The 24863-nt window shown below is 42.4% G+C and overlaps 2 long non-coding RNA genes across 2 annotated transcripts in view; one reads left to right on the forward strand and one right to left on the reverse strand.

Moving 5' to 3' along the window:
- LOC144586388 (uncharacterized) overlaps positions 1-14014 on the reverse strand; it is a 53640-nt gene extending 39626 nt beyond the window's left edge. Inside the window, exon 1 of the long non-coding RNA XR_013541181.1 lies at positions 13927-14014. This is a non-coding gene — a long non-coding RNA (uncharacterized LOC144586388). The remainder of the gene's footprint in view (positions 1-13926) is intronic.
- Positions 3176-10468, forward strand: LOC140704969 (uncharacterized). The gene is made up of 4 exons (XR_013541178.1): positions 3176-3266; positions 4283-4360; positions 4473-4519; positions 10360-10468. It is a non-coding gene; the product is annotated as an uncharacterized LOC140704969 (long non-coding RNA).
- Positions 14015-24863: the final 10849 nt, after the last annotated feature.

Below are 24863 nucleotides of genomic sequence, written 5' to 3' on the forward strand. Positions count from 1 at the left end.
AGGCAATCAGGCCATTAATGTACTGCTCAGGCTACTTTTAAAAAAATATAACAAAACAATTGGCAAGGTAAACAACCTCTCCCCTGGAACGTTTCTGTTCCTTCTCCAAGCCTGAAAAAATTGGCCTCAACGGCCCTTTCTGTGTTGTGAGTACTCAGCAGAAGGGAGCACAAGGCAGCCTAGTGGAGATGGGCAAAGTGTCTGAAAAGCAAAAGCTTTGCTGATGGGTGGGTAGATGAGGGACAGGATGGGAAAACAGGTTTTAATCACTGCCCAGCATTATTTCTAAAAAAAAAATAGGGTACAGGTTTTTGTTTTGATTTTTACAACTACCATACTTGCTGGAGGAACCTGGTCATCTTGGCTGTAGATTTCTGTGGTCCAGATAAGCTAATAGATAGATAATTATCTGTTGTCAAGTCAATTCTGCCTTGGGTTTTCCATACAGCGAATACTCAGAAGTGATTTACTATTCTCTTCTTCTGAGAGCATCCTGGGACTGTGCAGCTTGCCCAAGCCCACACAGGCTGGCTCTACTCACAGGAGGCACAGTGGCGAATTGAACTCACAACCTCTGGCTCTGCAGCCAGATATCTAAACCACTGAGCTATCCAGCCAGCTCGAGAGAGAGAGAGATACATAGATAGAATTAAGTTCCCAAGATTTGGAACCATAAGTACTGTTTACTGTGCTGTGCAATTGATGAACCATGACATATTATTGATGTACTCAGTATGTCACACTTGTGCTGGGCATTTATGACCAGACAAGAGGGGAAAATATCAATTAATTCAGATTTAGACTGTACAAAAGAGGACAATGCTAATTGCATGCTCTGACTAGAATCACCCATGCATATTTGCCTGTACTTTACTATAAATGATTCTTTGCCTTTTGAAAAGGGCAGTGACGTACTTCACAAGGGGCCAGTGGGTTTGTGGTGGAATTATGGGATTCATTAGCCAATAGCCTTCTTCATGCATGATCTTTTAGCCTATGTGGCTGTTAAACAAGCCATGAGACTCAAAGCACATGACAGAAGCCAACAAAAAGGCCTGAAGAAACTTACTTTGCCACAGTTAATTAGTAGGGCTGTCATATGTTCCCACAGACAATGCAAATGGGCAGTTGGTCTGAATGAAAGAGAATTATAGACATATTCCAGAAATCTCCAGAAAGGCTAATAATTTGGTAAGTCATGACATGTGCATGTCAAAACTGTCTCCAGGAATTTTGGATGACTGGGGGAGATGGGGCAAATGTTGCAGAGTAAAAAATTCATTTTTTTATACAAAGCAGGAGAACAGACACAGAGGAGAATAGCTACAAATTCCCCAGAGCCCACCACTTTCTCATTAACTGGTACTTAAGGCCTCAATAACTTTGAGACATTTGTAGGAGAAAGAATAAAGTTGCTTGAAATTACAGACTTGTGCATGCTGCTTTCTTTACTGCACATGTACTTATCAACCAACTGAACTGATCAACAGCAAACAAACAACTGCCACTAACAGATTAAAGGAAGGGAAAGAAAAGCTCAGCAGAGAGGAGGGGCTCTTTTTTAATTCAAAGGCTGAAAGGAATGACTGGCTGGTCTCAGCTGGACAGATAATCACCCCACCCCAGAAAAGTCTCTCGAAGTCTTTCAAACCACAGACAGCATGTGAGGTTGCAAATAAAAGTCCAACAGTAAAGCTGCATAATGGTACATTAGCATAATTTGTGTGCATAGCATATATTGAAATAATAAACACATTTAGGATCCTAGCGGGTAAGTAATTCCCAACCCTACAGACATCCATGTAGCCAATGGCAGATAAAAGACGCAGGAATCAAATGAAAGGAATTTTCTTCTAGACATAAAACCTCCTTATATTGTGTCAGAAAAAAAACGGGGAAGGAGCAACAGGTTACCTACTGTACTTGTAATTGTGGTTCTTTGAGTGGGCCTCTGTGATTCACCCTGTGGGTAATCCACACATGCGCGGAGCCCCATCAGTCATTCTAGAGCTTCTGCGATAGCAAAAAGATACATTCGTGCAGACCCCTCCCCCTTGGTATATGTACCTTGGCGCCAAGGCTCTCCCTTCAGTTAGGCCAACTGCCACATAAAACAAACAGGGCATGACAGAGGGGGGCCAGGTCGGGATGTATGAATCACAGAGGTCCACTTGAAGAAGTACAATTTCAGGTAGGTAACCTGTCGTTCTTCTTTGTGGCCTCTATGAATCACACTGTGGGTGATTAGCAAGCTATCTTACTCGGAGGAGGGTGTCACGCCAAGGTAGAGGACAACACAGCGTGCCCAAAAGCAGCATCAGACGTCTGCCAAACGTGCAATCTGTAGTGGTTGATGAATGTGGACGGCTGTGACCACGTGGCAGGGATGCAGACATCCAGTAGGGGACCACCTTGAAGAAACGCCATAGACGTTGCCAACGGCCTGGTAAAATGAGGGCGGATACTCAAGCGAGCTGATAAGCCAATAGTGGAAGCAACCCACTTGGATATTCTTTGTGAAGTAACTTGTAGACCCTTAGCTGGGAGCTGATAGCTGACAAATAGTTGAGCTGAATGTCTGAAAGGTCACGTATGAGCTACATAAAAAGCAAGAGCTCTCCTCACATCCAATGTATGGAGGATTTTTTCTTGTGGAGTAGTTGGAGATGGAAAAAAGGACAGAAGAACCAAAGGTTGGGATAGATGGAACTGGGAAACAACTTTGGTTAGAAAGGAAATATCTACAAAGTCTGACCTTATCTGGGTAAAACTGGAGATAAGTCAAATCGTAAGGCCACCAGTTCACTAGCACATTATGCTAAAGTAATAGCCACAAGGAATGGTGTTTTGAAAGTAAGTAGCCTGAGGTCAGTGGAGGCAAGGGGCTCAAACAGAGCCTTTGTAAGTTGTTGCAAGACCAGTGTCAGTGACCACTGAGGCGGTGGAGGACACACCTCAGGATACCCCTTTAAGGAAATATTTTAGGGTAGGATGTCTGAAGAATCCAGCTGCTGGAGAGGTTGCTAGCTGATGAGCGATGATTGCAGAAAGATAAACTTTGAAGGATGAAAGGGTAAGGCCTTTAGTTTTCAGTTGCAGGAGGAAACGAAGGACAGTATCAAGAGAAGGGTTAACTGAAGGAAGTGAGGCTGCTGAAGTAAAGGATTGGAATTTTTTCCATTTGTACATGTATGCTCTCCTGTTTGAAGTTTTTTTCGCCTGATGAATGACATTCATTAGTGAGGCCGAATCCTCCACACTGCCAGGTGAAGAGTGGGGAGATCTGGGTGGAGAATTTGATTGTTGTTTTGTGTGAGCCGGTGAGGCAGAGGGGGCAGGTGATATATGTCGGACGACAGGTGGTGAAGGATTGGAAACCATGGTTGTTGTGGGCACCATGGAGCTACAAGGATACTGTGGTTGATACTGTGTGGTGGGTCCTTCCGTTGGGCACCAATCGGGGTAAAGAGCATCCCAATGATGCTGCTGAACATATTCATTTTCTGCATGTAAAGGCAAACGGACGTTCTTGGAGGCTTGATGCCTGTGATGATGTGCCGTAGCCCGAGGTGGCAGGCCGACTGTGGCAGAGTAAGGTACAGTCTCTGGTTGAGTTTCAGCATTGTGCAGGTCTGAAAAGGCAACTAGCGAGGACACACTCAGAGAGCCTGAAGATTGTTGCAGACTGTTAGGAGAGGCTGTCAGATGGTCAGCCCACTTTTCCCACTTGGGGGATTGGGAAGGAGACTGTTGGTGAGGTTGAAGAGGTTCCTCATCTGAAACGGAACCGTTGCAGACAAGGCCTCTGGGCTAATTTGGTTGTGGAGTCGGAGAGACAGATGGAAGAGGCTTTGGTTTTCAAAAACTTAGCTTTCTTCGGAGGCGAAGGTTCTGGCACCAAAGAAGCGTTGATGGATGGTTTCCTCTTTGGAGCAGTCTTTGATGTTGAGGGTTTTGACTTCGAGTCCTTAGTTTTGTGCGCTCACGTGGTTGTAGAAGTGGAGGGCACTGACTCAGAGCGCAAAGGGGTAGCAGACTGGAGTTGTTTTGCCGCTTCAGAAACTGCTTTGTCTATGGCCTTAGCGTGGGATGTGAACTTGCAGGAGGGTCGTGCCATGGGTTTATCTGGCTGGAGAGACTGCTCCCAGAGCTGGAAAGGCAGGTGCGGAGAACTCCGCGCTTAAAGTTCTTGCAATGGGGACACAATAAGGTTTGATGAGCCTCGCCGAGGCAAAAAAGACACTTCGCGTGGCCATCTGAGAGTGGAATCTTGTAATTGCAGGCCACGCCGCATTTAAATGGGCCAGAAGAGACTATAAACTGAAGATCAGTTTGGCGGGAGGATTGCATCAGCCCAAAGGTCAGAGCGGTTTTCTTATTACTGCAAATATCAGTTAATAATACTTGTTATATTAAAGTACTAAATAAAAATAAAATTGAATAACTTTCCTTTTCTTTTCTTTCACTTTCAGTTTTCACGGCAGTTGAAAGAAACTGAAGGGAGAGCCTTGGCGCCAAGGTACGTATACCAAGGGGGAGGGGTCTGCACTAATGTATCTTTTTGCTATCGCAGAAGCTCTAGAATGACCGATGAGGCTCCGCGCATGCACAGATTACCCACCGTGTGATTCACAGAAGCCATGAAGAAGAACAGATGTTAAGACTGTGCATTAGATTCAGCCAAACCAAATCAGCCTCATTCAAAACACTTTGTATGAGAAGTGGATAGAAGGAGCATGGTTATATTCCATTAGGGTGAACAAAGCAATGTTCAGTTTGTATCTGGAGTACAAGTCATTTCACATACGCCTTTTTTTTTAAGAAAAAAGGAAACATTAAGTGCCAAATACACCACCCCCTTCAGCTAGCCATCCAAAATTTGCCAGCTTACTCCCTCGCAACAAAACCTACCTATCAGGTCTCCAAATTTCATGTACATCAGTGCACAGTCAAACAAGTTATAGTCATTTTAGTTTACCAGTGCACATCTGTTACAGGCTTACAAACTGACTCAGATTCAGGACATAGATGTGGAAGGGCACAAATCCATCTGGATTGAGTCAGGATCCATTCTGAAGGTGTGAACTGGCTTTCAACTGAAGCAAGAAACCTGTGCACAAGTGTCTCTAGGTGCCAGGGAAAAACATTCCTGGGGGGCCTCTTTGTAGGTGTATAACTCAGACATCTTCCACAAACTTTGAGGGATTGTAGAGGAGAGTAAAAGCTTCTCAGTATTTTTGATGTCTCTAGGTACCTGGGGTGACCATTTTATAGCCAAATCTATGAATACAAATCAATGAATTAATAATTTTTACAATGAATCTGGTGAATCATTTTTAATTCATGCCCATATCTAGTGGAAATACATATTTCTAGGTGTTTTCATTTAATTTTTAAAATATTTTCAAACTGTAGATAAGTGAAACCATGGACACTGATCCCGTGGATTCAGGGGTGCTATTGTATAACCTACTGTGACTGGTAATTGCTCGTCCTTTTGCTAAGCCCCATGGGGCTTAGGAGTTGGCAGAGAAAGCAGCAAGCAAAGTGATCCTGCAGCCCTTTGATTTCTGCTTTCCCCCTCCTTTTGCTAAGCCCTTAGGAAGTGCTAAGGGCTTAGGAAGTGGAGGGGGAAAGCAGCGATCCAAGCACAGCAGGATCGCTTTGATCCATTCCCCCCCTCCACTTGTTTTTGTTCTATCCTCAGCTTACTTCCGTGTATAAGACAAACCTCAGTTTTTAGTCTAAAGATTTTAGACAAAAGTATCATCTTATACACAGAAAAATAAGGTAATTAGATACACTGAATCCTACCGAAAAATCAGAAGCTCTTAGTGCTGTACCAGAAAGGAGAAGGATGGCACTTAAAAGGGCAGGATGACTCAATCTAAGTAGAAAAGTTTGTGGATGCCTTAATTTGGTTTGCACCAAACTGTACTAACAGAGATCCAAACTGTGATCTGTATACCCATCTGAAAAAGTCCAAAGCCTCAGGCAGGAGCCTTTCCATGCCCTGAGATTATCTATGAATTTATCTAAATGGCCATAATTTAGTAACAGACAACTTGCTTTGCATTGAGATCATCCCAGCTGTTCCTGAGACTTTAGAAGAACCAATGCCCATCCAAGTATACAATAATGATGTAGAACATCATCTCTCAATTGATGTTACATGTAGTCTATGAGTGTATCTACGAAGCACAATTATTCCTTCTGATCACAGAATCATAGAATAGTGAAGTTGGAAGGGGCCTATAAGGCCATCAAATCCAACTCCCTGCTCAATACAGGAATACAAATCAAAGGACATCTGCCAGGTGGTCGTGTAAGTCTCTCTTGAATGCCTCCAGTGTTGGAGCACTCATTGATACTATTTTAGCAATGAGGGCTCCATCTCACAGAAACCCTAGGGTTTGTAGTTGCTATTTCTCTTTTTGCTTTCCTATTACCTTCAGGTTTCACTTCCTTCTTTTTTATTTTTTCCTGATCCAGCGTCCTGAGGGTCTGTGAGTGATGGGTTGAGAGGTCCAGAGGAATCCAAGCCTTACTTAAAAAAAAAACTTTTGTGTGTTGACTCCCAACAGGGTTACTGCAATTGTCATATCCTTAACACCTGCCATAAATAATGAATATAACAGAACAAAATGCCTGTAAACATATAAGCATCTTTCTCTGGAAAAGTGTTTCTTTGACTTCTATCATAGTGGGATCCAGGCTCTTTGACAGAGTGGTTGGGGGGATGCACAGTCTGAAAGCCCAAAACGAGTACCTTTAGTTTGGGCTTCAGTCTTAACTCTGATCCTGAGCTGTTGAGACCCAACCATGAAGTTTCAACCCTCCTTTCCATTCCTCCCCTCTCCATTACCTGGCACCTACCCATTCACTCCATTTTTCTGGACAAGCTATTCTCTCCAACCATAATCCCTGTCCCCTCACCCCAACCTGAAATGTCTTGTTGTTGTTTAGTCGTTAAGTCATGTCCGACTCTTCGTGACCCAATGGACCAGAGCATGCCAGGCCCTCCTGTCTTCCACTGCCTCCTGGAGTTTGGTAAAATTCATGCTGGCAGCTTCAATGACACTGTCCATCGATCTCGTCCTCTGTCGTCCCCTCCTCCTCTTGCTTTTCCATTTTCCCAACATCAGGGGCTTTTCCAGGGAGTCTTCTCTTCTCATGAGATAGCCAAAGTATTGGAGCCTTTCCTTCAAAATGGATAGGTTTGTTCTCCTTGAAGTCCAGGGGACTCTCAAGAGTCTCCTCCAGCACCACAATTTGAAAACATCAATTCTTCAGCTGTCAGCCTTCTTTATGGTTCATCTCTCACTTCCATACATCACTACTGGAAAAACCATAGCTTTGACCTTTGTCAGCAAGGTGATGTCTCTGCTTTTTAAGACATGTCACGACTCTTTGTGACATGTCTTGAGCTTGTCAAAACAAAGTTCCCACAAAAATTAGGCCGTTCCACTCCAAATGCTAGTTGGCCTCCCGCTAACATTTCATATCACGGCAGGCCCATATTTTGCATTCCAGGCCGAGAGCAAAAGGCCTTGTGTGTGCAGCAGCTCGTGCCAGAAAGAGGAAGATCCAATTCTCCTTTGACAAAAGCAGTTAACAAATGGGACATAAAAACGTCCCCCACAAAGAGCCAGACTGGTCTTGGGTACCCTCTGCATTCCCACTGTGACAGGAATAGCAGGCTGTAGTAGGTTTCACCAAGGAGAAAAGGAAAGGGCTCCGAGGGCAACCCTTCTGTGTAATTCCTAAGCTAAAGACCTTTTTTTTCTTTCTTTCTCTGCTCTCAATCGTTCGCTTTGCACTCAAGTTAACTCATGTACTGGACTTTGCCCAAGTACATTTTGTCTTTTGATAGAAGGCCAGCCTTCACTCAGCTGTGGTGCCGTTTTCTTCTTGCTCTTCTTTTTCCTCCTCCCCCCCCCCACCACCCCTGCTGGCTCACTCCCTCTCTCTCTGTTATTAGTCCTATTTCTTGGCCCCACCGAAGCAGTCAGAGAGACAGAAAGTGGGGTAGCAGAGGGGCATAGCCTCAGATAAGTGCTGAAACAGACTGTTGCAAAGCTATCTGGGATTCTCCTTTCCAACTCCGTCCCCCATCCCAAGTTAATGAGTTTTGTGAGTTGAACTGTCCCAAGCTAAGCGCCAACACTGCAAAGGTATGCCTGAAGCCAGCTGAGGCAGAAAGCATTTGAACTCCACGCTCTGCCAAATAGCTTCCAGATGTGTTAAGATATAGCCTCAATCGACTCTGACTGAGGCTCTGCCAGCATACGTCTGCACATTTCTGGTACACAGGGAACATGAAAGAAGATCTTTTATAACATCTGCTGCCTTTTCCCAATGCTTTCTCTGTGTCATTCTGCTCTCTCTCTCTCATTTGTCCTTCCATCTACTATCTATGTTCCAAAAATTGTAATTGGGGAGAAAATGTTGCCCACTTTTTCTTAGAATCACCAACATTTCTTAATCTGGTTCATATCTTCAGTAAGTCATGATACAAAACAGTTAGAGGGTTTCCACTGCTACCAAAAGAAGCAACAAAAGTTCTCAAGTCCTTCCCATTAATATTTACCCATCAGTGCTGGGAGCCAAAGTCAAAAAAAGTAACTTTTTCCCAAGTGGGTACCTAGTATATTGTTAACTGGAAATGCTGGGCATTGGACCTGTGGCCTTGCATGTTTGAAGTTCATGCTTTCCTGTTGTGGAGTTGCCTTTTTAACACCCAGCTTCTGGAGCGCTCCCTTTTACATTATACAGAAAATTAAGAATCAGTACTTAAGTTGATATACCTTTTTTTCCAAGTGGGAATTGGCCCACTATGGAAGTAAAAATTAAAAACTCACTGGAGAAAATGCAATATTTTTCAGTAGATCATTTGCTATTATTTAAGTTCTATGCCAACTGGATGGATGGATGGATGGATGGATGGATGGATGGATGGATGGATGGATGGATGGATGGATGGATGGATGGATGGATGGATGGATGGATTGGATTGGATTTGATTTGATTTGATTTATATCCCGCCCATCTGGTCTGGTCGACCACTCTGGGCGATTTATAATTATTTACCTTCAGTCCTCTTTCAAAGACAGGTTGTAGAAGACAGTAACGGGGGTAAAAAGAAGCACAAATTACTTAATTAGTTATACTGTAAACAGAAAGCGGAATATTTGAGATTTCTTTCTGGGGTTACTCTCTGTGAGTGACGAAACATGATCACTGCAGAATTCCAAATGTATACATATGCTAAAAACATATGGGATTGTTCTCTTCTGTCAAAGTATTTTCCCCAATGATATTAGAGGTCACACAGGGATTAGCCTATAAACAAGCTTAATTCTGCAAACACACCAGTCATTTAGCTGCTAACAAGAATATATAACTAAACTTGCAAGACTAAAATTTTCAGTCCAGCACTATTTATAATCATCAACCTCTCTTGCAAGTGACATGCTGTCTATAAGAACAACATCCACATGGATCTACGCCTATAAATGTATTCTCTGGGGACATAATTGCTCCTGAGATATCTGTAGTTCAAAAACAGAAGTGTTCACATCTTTTTGTAAAGATGCCAGCAATGCAGATTCGGTCCATCTCCCCACTCCACCCTTTATCCACAGTGTCTCCCACAGATTCATTTTGGACATGATTCCAGACGTCCCCATTTCTGCTTGCAATAGACAGCCCTGTGTTTGGTTGGCATGGATGACTTTGTCATTACTTTGGTAGTCCAGCCATACACAATAAAGAAAGACATCTTGTGCAATGTAATCTGAAGTTAATTAAGCCCTAATATATTAAATAATTAAAATTAATGTTCTGTAGTTGGTAAGCCAAGAGCTAAAAGAACAATGGATGAAAACAATGTGAAAAATCCTCTTACATGCACTGTGGAGGAAACCTATTTGGTCTGGTATCATGGAAGGAATGTTCTACTTTCTGCTTTTTTACAAAGTACCCACTAGTTTCAGGTCTGAATCATCTGCCATTTTAAATTTGCACAGTGCCCTAGAATGACTGATGATTAAAGCTCAGATCCCCCAGACCTGGTGGGCTGTCACTCACTGGAGAACTAAAAAACATTCCATCAGACACTGGATACTGTTGGACAGTCCACATGCAGTGGTCCTGGAGCAATGATCGTGTGTGAATTTCAGCCCTTTGGAAATTCAGAATGATTACCTGAAGACACTTCACTCTTTGTAAAGGAGTCATGACTTCTAAGAAAATAAGAAAGCTTGTGTTGATTGGAGAAATACACTTGAGATAGGAAAGATGATACATGTCCTAGTTTTAGAACGTCAGGAGCCATGACTACCTCTTTCATCTCTACAGAACAAGATGTCTCCTCCTTGGAAGGACAAAAGAGAGGTGTGAGGAGAAAGGAAGTGACATCAGCAACCTGAAGAACAGCAATCTAAGGTCAAAGGACAGGTCAGAACAGGTAAAGAATAGTCTAGGAAACCTGAGCAAGTCCTCTTTGTATCTTTCCCATGCAAGGACATGCATCTTCTTGAGTACTGTATAAGCTAGTTGCACCCAGTCATTTCCAACAGATATAAGGAAGCAACTGGCTGACACCATACCAATGAACCTATGGGGAGAAAAGCAGCATACAGTAAAATAAATATACAGGCCTGTGGATCACAAAGGCACGATTTTCTATTTCCTCTTCTCCAGTTCTTGCAGTTATCTGCGGCCAGCTGCAAATGTTGTTTGTCTCCTATGACAAGGATGGGTAACTTGTCACCCTACAGATGTAAGAATGCAATTCTATCAACCCTGGCCAATGTTTAGGAAAGGAAGTGATTATTGTAGTTGCCATTGAATGATGGGCTGCAAATTACCCACTTCTTATCAGTATGCATGCATGCTGGGAAAAGCAGAACACTTGCATTTAATCTTCCGAACCTGAATGTGAATTGTACTTCCTTCCTGCACTCAGTATCAACATCTCTGTGCCCTGCAGTACCAAGACTAAATGGAAACGGTGGGAGTGTGCAGCATGCTCGTGCACATGCAGGTATACATTGAGAGTACACATGAATGGTTGGAGCAGTTCACTTTTTAACCATCAAGTTTAACATCCTGCTTCTTCTAAGTAGCTTGTCTGTTAAATGAAGAAAAGAGGAGAAGGAGCCACACCAAATTCACATTCTTTCTGTTAATATCTGCCAGTGTTCAGTCCTGCCTGCTCCTTGGAGGCTCGTGTTATTTATTTATTTACTATGGAACACTGATAAGCTTATTTTACCAGTTAAATAAAAACACAAAGCAAGTTGCCAGAAGGCATTATTATTGTCCAAGAGTTAACTGCATTGGGATCGGCTAGCCTATGCGATGCAGCATCTTCCAATGATCAAATCACACACCGAGCATCACAACAAAGATACCTGGTTGGGAGGTTTCAGAAACACAAGCTTCAGTTTGCATGCAATGCACATGGCCTTCCTAGTGAATGCAGATCTGGGAGATGCAGGCTTTTTAATCCAATCTCTGCCACAATCACAGAGCAGAAAAATTCCTTTTTTGAAACTATGACATGGCTGGTGGGATTCTGGGAGTTGTATTCCAAAAAGCAATTTTTCCAAGCTCTGCAACAAAGAAATTGGCCTCAGGCTCTGCCTTAGATCCCCTTTCCCCTCCCTTCACAAAGGATGGAAGGTTGAGTCAGGTAGCTGACTACCTGAGGGTTTGACCTCAGGTTGTGAGCAGGGTCTTCACTGCAGTACTGCAGCACTGCTGTGCCATGAGGGGAAGGCTTAAATATCTGGCTTTTTTCCCGTGAGCACCCTGTAGTACAATTTCCTAGATTCTCCTCAAACACTACTAACACTCCTGCTCTCGGGAGAGAGGCTACTCAAAAGAAGCACTTAACACTGGATCAGTCGTGTGGTGCATTGTATTAACATCCTTTCCACAAAGCAGTGAGACTGGAAAACCCCGATAAAACCATTTATCACGCTTAGAAGGTGGAACTTTCTCTCACAAAACCACTCACTCTTCCTATCTTCGTGTTTTCCTTATAGGGAGAACTTGAAAGGTTACCGTACATGTATAAATTTTTGGAAACATGGTGTTTTCTGTGTCCTTCTGAGTTCAAATTGCTAAAAAGTCTTCAGGAGTGTTCAGATGTGAATTGGCTTACGCTGAAAAATCTCTCTTTGATTTGTATAACTCCCAATTTGATTCTGGATTCCGGATTACTTTGTATCCAAAGTAAGCCCTTCAGTATATTAAGAGTAAACTTTTGATTATAATGAATGTATGCTGGGACCCATTTGCTTCTGATCTCAGCAAGAATTTTTGGTTCATGGTTGATGAAAGGTCAACATGGCTAGGAAGAGACTTCTTTTAGCATAAAACATTGAACAGCTAGGGATAGCTCTGCCTGGTAGAACCTACTTACCACTTCATTGAGGTTTCTGGATAGCCTTTGTTTCATTACAAATCCAACACAGATGGATTTCCTAGTTACCCCCTACCTTCTTTTCAGTTACTTTTTGAAGCACTGCAAGACATTTCTGTTGGGGTTATTGGACACCCTTGTATAAGAAATTTTGTAGCATTATTAAATCTGAAGCATTATTGCCCAGAAATGGCCACATCCTCTTCATCTTACTAGTAATATTACTGCTTCTGTTTACTTACCTTCTTCTACGATGACTCAAAGTATGATTAAAATATATAGAGCACTCCAAGTGATATGTGATCAAAGAATTGTGCTATCACCTCTCATAATCTGGAAATTACATTTTTGCTGATGCAAGCTAGAATTGCAATAGCCTTTTAACCTGCTACCATCTAATCTAAAGCTGACACATATTTAGCTTAAGTCTATTAATCCTCTGGGCTTTATGCTTATCTAGTTCAGGCATTCTGTACCAGCTGCACCAACTATGAGAAGGAGCTCATCAGAGCACATGGGTTAGCCCTGCTCTCAGATGCCAACATTTGTCCACCATGCCCTTTGTCATTGTGTGATTGTCCTCAACCCAAAGACAAGTAGGGTATGAAGGGGAACCTACTGCAGACCGTAAGTCTTTGCTGATTTCCTTCTCACAGATGAGAACAAAATAAGCAAAAACATCAACATAAAAGCAACAACAACAAAAGTCTCTCCTGGTTCAGATTGTGAAAAATTTTGTGCATTTTCCACCTTTCAGGACTTTGTTTTGCCAAAATAAAAATAAAAATCTGGAAGTAGTTTTCACATAAAACCCTTATATTTCACTCAAAAAACCAAAGTATTTGTGCAACAATTCATAGAATGAGAAAAATTGTATTCATCCTTATCTCAAACTGATGCCGGAGCACAGCCAGTGTAACAGGAAGTACAACCAGGGCATGCATCAACATGTAGGGGACGTCTACCCAGTGTGTCCAGAATAGGCCCTTCATAGGTTCAGTATCTATTGGTACCAAATGACTGACTACGACTATTATGTTCTTCCCCTGGTAGCGTTTCCCTTCATGTTCCTACTCTTTGTCCTAATCTAAGTTTGGCAGAGGTGTTTTTTTTAACTATAATTCTCAAAATCCTTTGCCAGCATCTCTGAGCATGATTTTCCTGCTATGGGTAGGTTCCCACTGCCAACTAGATCAAAAGCCAATATTGGTAGAAGTTTTGGACTTGGATAAAAGATGAGATAAATAAAATTGGTTCAGTTCATCCCAAAGAAAGCACAAATTATGTTAAACCATTCCCGTTTAAACATACCAATTTGTATTGCATCTTTCTCAATTGTTTTACCTGCCCTGGGTGCTAAAGATGGGGAAGTAAAGGAAGATTGACATTTAAATAAATAAAAGAACCATCTCATGGCTGATTTAGGATTTAAACTCAATCTCCCAGGTTTCATTTCAATAGTCTTTTCATTCTAGCAAACTGGCAGTCTTTACCTTGGAACTCTTAGCAGCAGCAATAACCAAGAAAGGGCATAGGTGGGAAGCATTTGTTCCTAGCATTGACTCAAAACTTCAATTACACTAGAGGAAAAAGTAGAAGTTGTCAATGCAGAGCTCAGCTCAGTTCAAGAAATACAGTGGCTACCATCCAGGGATTAATTAACCTTCACAAAAGCAAAGCGTCATTCCATTTCCATAGATTTTTTTTTTCCCTTGCAGTGTTCAAAAGGGTGCTATTTCTTATTCACAATGTGAGCTAAAATCCATCCAGCTTTCCAGGACCACAACTGCACACAATTGTCTTTTCAAAACAGGTGGTACAATAACCTCTTCGCACAATTAATTCCCACAGGCTTTGGAACATAATGAAGTTGTTTTAAAACGACAACATCTAACACTTCTCCAGCATCTCTCGGTTGGCCTTTCTCTTCAATGGCGCACTGAAAAAGAAATGAAAGAGATTTTTGTTCCTTTTGTATTTGGAAGACATCTAGCAGATAATTTCATATGCAAACAGCTATCCAAATGTAGTTTGACTTCAGGAAGTGTTGGAGGTAAAAGGCGGAGGGAAACACTCAGAGACCTCTTATGTTTTCTCACTCAGGTATGTTCAATAAGGAATTGACTCATTACCCCTGAGGCAGGAATGAAATTAATTTCTGAAACAAATACCGTATAGGACATGAGGGACAGAATTTAGAAAAATGCCATCAGATTTAGAACACTACTGATGATTATTGAGGTTTTGTATACAGTATTCCTCTGCCCTAGTCAACCAGTTCACTGAGGGGTCACTCCGTTTGCCCACATCGAATCTTCCTCCACAGCCATTCATGTAAAAAGAAAGACATGTTTCCAAACAGGGTCAGGCAAAGGGCTTCTGTCATAACAGTAATAATTGCAAGCCATCAAGTCAATTCTGACTTATAGCAGCCCCTTCCAGGGCTTTCTAGGTACAGAGTACTCAAGAGAGGTTTACCATTCCCTTCTTCTGAAGACACCTTGGGACTGTGCAGCTTGAACAAGACTATACACTGTATAGAATACAGGCTGGCTCTTCTTCCAGAGGCACAATGGGGAATAGAATTCCCAGTCACTGGCAGATACCTAACTCATTGAGTGATGAAGAAGTTTTTCCCCCTGATACTTTTAGAAACCCCTTCACAGATTGCTGCCTTGTCATAGCGAAGGGGCTTGAGTAATTCAGAGGAGCTATAGGCTATGGGCGCCACGATCACTGCAGATGGAGACAGCAGCCACGAAATTAAAAGATGCCTGCTTCTTGGGAGGAAAGCGATGACAAATCTTGACAGCATCTTAAAAAGCAGAGACATCACCTTGCCAACAAAAGTCCGAATAGTCAAAGCTATGGTTTTTCCTGTCGTGATGTATGGAAGTGAGAGCTGGACCATAAAGAAAGCAGACCGCCGAAGAATTGATGCCTTTGAATTGTGATGCTGGAGGAGACTCTTGAGAATCCCCTGGACTGCAAGGAGAACAAACCTATCAATTCTAAAGGAAATCAACCCTGAGTGCTCACTGGAAGGACAGATCCTGAAGCTGAGGCTCCAGTACTTTGGCCATCTAATGAGAAGAAAAGACTCCCTGGAAAAGACCCTGATGTTGGGAAAGTGTGATGGCAAGAGGAGAAGGGGACGACCGAGGATGAGATGGCTGGACAGTGTCTGCAAAGCAACCAACATGAATTTGACACAACTCCGGGAGGCAGTAGAAGATAGGAGGGCCTGGCGTGCTCTGGTCCATGGGGTCACGAAGAGTCGGACACGACTAAACGACTAAACGACGACGATGGGCTATGCCATGCAGGGACACCCGAGATGGACAGGTCATAGTGGAGAGTTCTGACTAAATGCAGTCCACCTGGAGCAGGAACTGGCAAGCCACTCCAGTATCTTTGCCATGGACAGAAACAAAAGGATAAAAGATATGATGCTGGAAGATGAGCCCCTCAGGTTGGAAGGTGTCCAACATGCTACTGAGGAAGAGCGGAGGACAAGGACAAGTAGCTCCAGAGCTAATGCAGTGGTTGGGCCAAAGCTGAAAGGAGGATCAGCTGCGGACATGCGTGGAGAGAAACGGTGAAAGAGGACAGCACAAAAAATGGTCTGAAGCTCAACATAAAAAAACTAAGATCATGGCCACTGGCCCCATCACCTTCTGGCAAATAGAAGGGGAAGATATGGAGGCAGTGACATATTTTACTTTCTTGGGCTCCATAATCACTGCAGATGGTGACAGCAGCCACAAAATTAAAAGATGCCTGCTTCTTGAAAGGAAAGCAATGACAAACCTAGACAACATCTTTAAAAGCAGAGACATCATCTTGCCGACAAAAGTCCGCATAGTCAAAGCTATGGTTTTTCCTGTAGCAATGTACGGAAGTGAGAGCTGGACCATAAAGAAGGCTGACAGCTGAAGAATTGATGCTTTTGAATTGTGGTGCTGGAGGAGGCTCTTGAGAGTCCCCTGGACTGCAAGGAGATCAAACCTATCCATTCTACAGGAAATCAACCCCGAGTGCTCCCTGGAAGGACAGATCCTGAAGTTGAGGCTCCAATACTTTGGCCATCTCATGAGGAGAGAAGACTCCCTGGAAAAGACCCTGATGTTGGGAAAGTGAGCAGGCAGGAGGAGAAGGGGACGACAGGGGACGAGATGGTTGGACAGTGTCACTGAAGCTGCCAACATGAATTTGACCCAACTCCAGGAGGCAGTGGAAGACAGGAGGGGCTGGCGTGCTGTGGTCCATGGGGTCACAAAGAGTCGGACACGACTTAATGACTAAACAACAAGAACATTTAGAAATGCAGTGGTCAAAGGGCATTAAGGGAAACACTATTTTTCCTAAAGAATACTCTTGTTCAAAACGCAGAAGTGAATGAAGCTGCATGGACATCATTATTCTCCTTCACGTCACTCTGATTATGGTGGGAGAGGCTGCAGTACTCTTCTGAAAGCTCTCAACCCCTATACCTAGTTGATCTTCATTTTAATCCAACCCCAGCCTTGTTCATTATCTTTTTAAGTACATTTCCTTAGCTGTATTGTTGCAGGAAAAATAAAGGGGCTGGTTCACACTCACTTTCCCTGTAATGTAAGCAAATGAGTTGATATCAGACCTTAGAACAAACACCTTCAGAGCTTTTAAAACAAGCCATCCAGCTGCTGCAATGTGAACAAACCAACTGTCCACTGTAGGTTATTCAGCAACATGTAGGCCTAAACTGGAAGGTTGTGATTGTGCTGCTCTATATCAGAAAATTGTGCCAAAACTGGGAAAATGTCTAGGAACAAAGGAGTGTGGCTTCCTTTGCATTTCTAAGAATTTTCAAGTGCCAGCTCCTGTTCACTATTGTCCCCAGATAGTATCAATAATAGCCATTAATCCTCTCTCGAGGAGAGACAGAATTCGGATTGAGAGAGAGATAGAGAGACTGTGGGTTTTTTGGGCTCCTTGGCCGTGTTCTGAAGGTTGTTCTTCCTAACGTTTTGCCAGTCTCTGTGGCCGGCATCTTCCGAGGACAGCACTCTGATTGGGGTGTGTGTGTCACATATGTGTGGGCACTGGAAAGAAAGAAAAATGAGGGCATACCACATGAACCTAGAAAAGGATTTGCCCATTTCCCTCCATCTGCCACCCTCCTGCTATAAGCAAAAAAGGAGCCCCTGCAATTCTTATATTTTAACAAGGGCAGAAGGCACTGACAGGGCAGAAAAAAAAATACTATAGCCATTAGCAACACGGGGAAATGCATATCAATATACGAGGTGCTCTGCATCGTAGGTGCACCAGCAGACATGCATTCTTTCACAAATTGGCCTGCACTGTGTTAAGCAGCCAGGGAAGAGCACTGGACTCTAATACTGCCTAACATCCCATCTAGATGCTGTGCTGAAAGTAAAGCATTTAGAATTGTCCCTTTTGCCTGCTCTCCTCTTTGTTTTTCTTCCTCTCTCTGTAGCAAGGCGTCTATGGAGGTTATTATCTAAGCTGCCTGTGATGTGGTGTTTGGAGCTATTGGAGCAGAGGGTAGAAAGAGAACAACGCCTGCTGTGCAGCCATAAATGAATTCTCTGAATCCCAGCAGGTTTTGGTAATGCAATCCCTCTGCTATTTTCAGGCAATGCAGAGATTGCCGTCTTAGGGATTATTCCAGTTTGTGCCCATAGGGAACCAGAGAGGGACATTGCAGAGGGCTCCAGTGCCTTGTCTGGCTATTATCTAGCAAGCCAGACTCAAAATCTGACTTTTTAGATATGTTCCACTTAACATTCCTTATAGGTATTTTATTCTTTGAAGTATATCCATGTGAATACAGTATGAAGAGCTTGGGAAAGTTTTATGCCACAGCTCCTAGAATTCCCTGCCCTAAAGATTCTTTCCCCTTCACGGATTGCTGCCTTATAGTGGCGAAGGGGCTTGAATAATTCAGAGAAGCTATGGGCTATACCGTGCAGGGACACCTAAGAAGGACAGGTCATAGTGGAGAGTTCTGACTAAACGCAATCCACCTGGAGCAGGAGCTGGCAAGCCACTCCAGTATCTTTGCCAAGAAAACCCCATGAACAGAAACAAAAGGCTAAGATATGATGCTGGAAGATGACCTCCACGGGTCAGAAGGCGTTCAACAAGGAAGAGTGGAGGACAAGTATAAGTAGCTCCAGAGCTAATGAAGTAGTTGGGCCAAAGCCGAAAGGACGCTTAGCTGTGGACGTGCCTGGAAGTGAAAGGAAAGTCCGATGCTTCAAAGAAAAATACTGCATAGGAACCTGGAATGTAAGATCTCTGAACCTTGGGAAGCTGGATGTGGTCAAACAGGAGATGGCAAGAATAAACATTGACATCCTGGGCATCAGTGAACTAAAAAAGGGTGGGAATGGACAAATTCAATTCAGATGATTAGCATATCTACTATTGTGGGCAAGAATCCAACAGAAGAAATGGAGTAGCCCTTATAGTCAACAAAAGAGTGGGAAAAGCTGTATTGGGATACGATCTCAAAAATGATAAATGATTTCAATATGAATCCAAGGCAGACCTTTCAACATCACAGTAATCCAAGTTTATGCACCAACCACCAATGCTGAAAAGACTGAAATTGACCAATTCTATGAAGACTTACAATATCTTCTAGAAGTGACACCAATGAAAGATGGTCTTCTCATTATAGGGGACTGGAATGCGGAAGTAGAGAGCCAAGAGATAAAAGGAACAACAGGTAAGTTTGGCCTTGGAGTTCAAAATGAAGCAGCAGCAATAGAGTTTTGGCAAGAGAGGCTAACAGAGTTTTGGCAAGAGAACCAGCGGGTCATCACAAACACTCTTTTCCAACAACACAACAGGCGACTCTACACATGGACATCACCAGATGGGCAATACCGAAATCAGATTGATTATGTTCTCTGCAGCCAAAGATGGAGAAGCTCTGTACAGTCAGCAAAAACAAGACCTGGAGCTGATTCTGCCTCTGATCATCAGCTTCTTATAGCAAAATTCAAGCTTAAACTGAAGAAAATAGGAAAAACTAATGGGCTAGTCAGGTATAATCTAAACCAAATCTCTTATGAATACACAGTGGAAGTGAAGATTTAAGGAACTTGATTTGGTGGGCAGAGTGCCTGAAGAATTATGGATGGAGTCTCGTAACATTGTATAGGAGGCAGCAATAAAAACCATCCCAAAGAAAAGGAAATGCAAGAAAGCAACGTGGCTGTCCAGTGAGGCCTTACAAGTAGCAGAGAAGAGAAGGAAAACAAACTGCAAGGGAGATCGGAAAAGTTACAGAAAACTGAATGCTGAATTCCAAAGAATAGCAAGGAGAGACAAGAGGGCCTTCTTAAATGAACAGTGAAAAGAAATAGAGGAAAATAACAGAAAGGGGAGAACCAGGGATCTGTTCAAGAAAACTGGAGATATATAAGGAACATTTTGTGCAAAGATGGACATGATAAAGAACAAAAAGGGAGGGACCTAACAGAAGCAGAAGACATCAAGAAGGGGTGTCAAGAGTACACAGAGGAATTATACCAGAAAGATTTGGACATCCCGAACAACACAAATAGTGTGGTTGCTGACCTTGAGCCAGACATCCTGGAGAGTGAAGTCAGGTGGGCCTTAGAAAGCATGGCCAACAACAAGGCCAGTGGAGGTGAGGGCATTCCAGTTTAACTATTTAAAATCATAAAAGATGACACTGTTAAAGTGGAAAACTCAACAATGGCCAGAGGATTGGAAAAGATCAATCTACATCCAAATCCCAAAGAATGGCAGTGCCGAACAATGCTCCAACTACTGCACAATTGCACTCATTTCACACGCTAGCAAGGTTATGCTCAAAATCCTACAAGGTAGGCTTCAGCAGCATGTGGACTGAGAACTCCCAGAAGTAGAAGCTGAATTTCGAAGGGGCAGAGGAACTACAGACCAAATTGCTAACATGCGCTGGATTATGGAGAAAGCCAGAGAGTTCCAGAAAAACATCTACTTCTGCTTCATGGACTATGCAAAAGCCTTTGACTGTGTGGACCACAGTAAACATGGCAAGTTCTTAAAGAAATGGGAGTGCCTGACCGCCTTATCTATCTCCTGAGAAATCTATATGTGGGACAGGAAGCCACAGTTAGAACAACTGATTGGTTCAAAATTGGGAAAGGAGTACGACATGGCTGTACATTATCTCCCTGCTTATTTAACTTATATGCAGAATACATCATGTGAAAGGCCAGACTGGAGGAATCCCAAACTGGAATTAAGATTGCTGGAAGAAATATCAACAACCTCCGATATGCAGATGATACCACTCTGATGGCAGAAAGTGAGGAGGAATTAAAGAACCTCTTAATGAGGGTGAAAGAGGGGAGCGCAAAAAGTGGTCTGAAGCTCAACATCAAAAAAACTAAGATCATGGCCACGGGCCCCATCACCTCCTGGCAAATAGAAGGTGAAGATATGGAGGCAGTGACAGATTTTACTTTCTTGGGCTCCATGATCACTGTAGAGGGTGACAGCAGCCACAAAATTAAAAGACGGCTGCTTCTTGGGAGGAAAGCGATGACAAACTTCGACAGCATTTTAAAAAGCAGAGACATCACCTTGCCAACAAAGTTCGCATAGTCAAAGCTATGGGACTAGCTCCTGGGGCACATTAGAACTGTAACTGATTGTTTTTAAAAAGTAGTTTCTTAAGCTCTGCAAATCAGCAAGAGGGAATATAGTTTCTGTTTGTTATTGTTTAGTCGTTTAGTCGTGTCCGACTCTTCGTGACCCCATGGACCACAGCACACCAGGCCCTCCTGTCTTCCACTGCCTCCTGGAGTTGGGTCATATTCATGTTGTTAGCTTCGATGACACTGTCCAACTATCTCATCCTCTGTCGTCCCCTTCTCCTCTTGCCTTCACACTTTCCCAACATCAGGGTCTTTTCCAGGGAGTCTTCTCTCCTCATGAGATAGCCAAAGTATTGGAGCCTCAACTTCAGGATCTGTCCTTCCAGTGAGCACTCAGGGTTGATTTCCTGTAGAATTGATAGGTTTGATCTCCTTGCAGTCCAGGGGACTCTCAAGAGCCTCCTCCAACATCACAATTCAAAAGCATCAATTCTTCGGCTGTCAGCCTTCTTTATGGTCCAGCTCCGAGAGGCAGCGGAAGACAGGAAAGCTCTGTCCCATGGGGTCACAAAGAGTCGGACTCAACTAAACGACTAAACAACAAGAGCAAGAACAAAAGATTCTTTCCTGGCTACAATTCTGACAATTGTAATACCACATCATCATCATCATCATCATCATCATCATCATCATCATCATCATCATCATCATCAGAAGAAGAAGAAGAAGAAGAAGAAGAAGAAGAAGAAGAAGAAGAAGAAGAATCCAAAATCTGCATTCACAACCATGATATAGTCAATTGTAATTGAAGGCAAGCCCAAAAATTGAGTTATGTGATTTGCTCCAAGTTTTCTTTTCTGTTTGTGACCCCTCCCCAAAGACTAAGAGGGACATATCAAAGCTAAGCAATTTCCCCTTCCTTTTATCTTCTCCCATTATCCACATCAAGAGCCATGCTTCATCCCTAACCCAACTAACAGGAATTAGCCTGTCATCCTGAGTGTTACTAGCAGCATCAGGAAGTGGTTGAATGAAATATACATGAATGATTGGATCAGATGTACATTCGGCTATGGTTTGTTACTGTTTGTCTGGATTGCATTGCTTTCAATGAACTATGAATTTAGGTTTACTTTTCACTGAAAGAAAAGTAATATGGGGAGCTTCTATTTTACCCCAGGACCTTTTAAACTGCAGAGGGACAATTCTTTCACAGTTAAAGCAGAGATGGGGAACCTCCAACCCACACGTCTAATATGGCCTATGAAGATTTCAAATCTGCTCCTCTGTGGAAGGAGTGCACTCTTTCACCCATACCCCTCTATCTTGGATCTCCCTGTCAGCTTAGTTAAAAGGAGCAAAATGAAACATAAAGCCCTGAGAATTTTAAAGGATCTATGGGAAAGATGTTGATTTGTAAAGAGGCAGAAGTGGACTTCCACACAATTAAAGCAGAGCTAAGGGGGATTAGGTAGTTCTCTCTCTCTCTCTCTCTCCTATGCAAATGGTAGGTAGATGAATCTTTTTCCTGGATTTAATGTCAAATTAAATAAGCTGTATTATATAACAGTCTAAAAACTTTGGAGGTGTTCCTCTAACAAGCCTGTTGCTTGAATTATAATTATGTTCCTATTTCTACTGCCTATTTCTAACCCAGGAATACAGTGGAACCTCTACTTACAAACTTAATCTGTCCCAGAAGATGTTTGTTAGGTGAAACGTTCATAAGTAGAAGCAAAATTTCCCATAGGAATGCATTGAAAACCATTTAATCTGTTCCGGCTGTTTTTGGTTCTTATCTAGAGGCACTGCTCTTAAGTCAAAGCTGGTTAATCTGTACTCTACCACTAGGGGGAGAATTTTTCTTCTTTTGACCTAAGATGAACTTAGGTCAAAAAAAGGGCAGGAAAGGAGGGAGGGCGGGAACACCTTCTAAACAGAACACCTTTAAAAACAAGCACCTTTTAAAGAAAACCAAGCACCAAGCTACAAAAAAAGGGCAGGAAAGGAGGGAGGGGAGGGAGGGAAGGAACAATGGGGAAAAGAGGAAAGAAAGAAAGAAAGAAAGAAAGAAAGAAAGAAAGAAAGAAAGAAAGAAAGAAAGAAAGAAAGAAAGAAAGAAAGAAAGAAAGAAAGAAAGAAAGAAAGAAAGAAAGAAAGAAAGAAAGAAAGAAAGAAAGAAAGATGGAAGGAAGGAAGGAAGGAAGGAAGGAAGGAAGGAAGGAAGGAAGGAAGGAAGGAAGGAAGGAAGGAAGGAAGGAAGGAAGAAAGAAAGAAAGAAAGAAAGAAAGAGAGAGAGAGAGAGAGAAAGAAAGAAAGAAAGAAAGAAAGAAAGAAAGAAAGAAAGAAAGAAAGAAAGAAAGAAAGAAAGAAAGAAAGAAAGAAAGAAAGAAAGAAAGAAAGTAATCACTGGGGCACACAGACAAAGGTTTGTGCTGTTAAGCACAAAAAGAGGGGAGAGAGAGAGAGAGAAGACGGGGGGGGGGGGAGAGCCTTGAGTCTACAGTAGACTCCATTTAAAAACTCCATTCTAAACTCCATTTTAAAGCCTGCCTGCCTGCATCAATAAGCACCATAGTTTTCTGATTTTAAAAGAGACAGATCTTGAAGCCACATTTTAAACACACATTTTAAAACAAAAGACAGGTCACAGTACACAAACCCTAGAAGCCACAGAATGAATGAACGAACGAACGAACGAACAAATGAATTAATGAATGAATTTTACATTTTAAAATTACAGTGTACAATAATTATTATTATATAATTCCAGCACAGAACTCCTCATCACAAAAAGAGAGTCTAAACTGTATTTTACAGTCTGCAACAACCAGCAACCATTATTACAGCAAACAGATCCCCAAAGGAAAAAAAGACTTTGGAGTCACATTTTAAACCCACACATTTTAAAACAACAGAGAGGTCACAGTACACAAACCCTAGAAACAACAGAATGCAAAAATAAATAAATACATTTTAGATTTTAAAATTATAGTCTGATTTTCACATTTCATTTTAATTTAATACTACAGTCTACTTTTCACATTTTAAATCCACACTGCAAGATCCATCAGGGCACAGAAACATAACCCCCCCACCTAGCCCTACCCTCCCACCAAGCTGCAAAAAACCCTGTACAGTACAGTAAATACAATGTATGTATTCACCCAGAACAGGCAGTCTCTCTGTTTAAAAGAGAAGTAAAAAATCAAAAATTTTATTTAAAGAGCCAAAAAAAAAAAACAGTCCATACAGTACAGTACCAGGTAGTACCAGGCAGTACGGTACCAGGCAGTCTGAAGACTCTCTCCCTATCCACACTCTAACCGCTGGGACAAGCGAGGTAGCAGACAAACAGCCTCTTCTTTGGCCAACGGTCAATTGAAAGTTCAAATTTCGCGCTTTCCCTGCCTCTCCTGTGTTTTTTTTTTGTTTGTTTGTATGTTGAAGCTCCGTTCGCAAGTAAAAGCAAAATTTTGCAAATGCAGCTGTTCGTAAATTGGATTGTTTGTAGGTAGGGACGTTCGTAAGTAGAGGCTCCACTGTATTAGATAGATTCAGACCAGTCCTAAGGATTCAAAATGGAAGCACCATCCAGTTCAGCAGTCTAGCAGCTTTTTATCCATAACATAAATTTTGTTTGTTTGTTTGTTTATTACCTTATATCACCCCAGTTGTACCTCAAGAGTATACTGGGTGGTTAACAATGTAAAATACAATGTAAAATTCAATGAGATATAAAATACAATGTAAAATACAATGAGATATAAGAAACTAAACAAGAAGAAAACATAAAATATGCA

Source organism: Pogona vitticeps, chromosome 2 (genome assembly GCF_051106095.1).
Source record: "Pogona vitticeps strain Pit_001003342236 chromosome 2, PviZW2.1, whole genome shotgun sequence".
Lineage (NCBI taxonomy): Eukaryota > Metazoa > Chordata > Lepidosauria > Squamata > Agamidae > Pogona > Pogona vitticeps.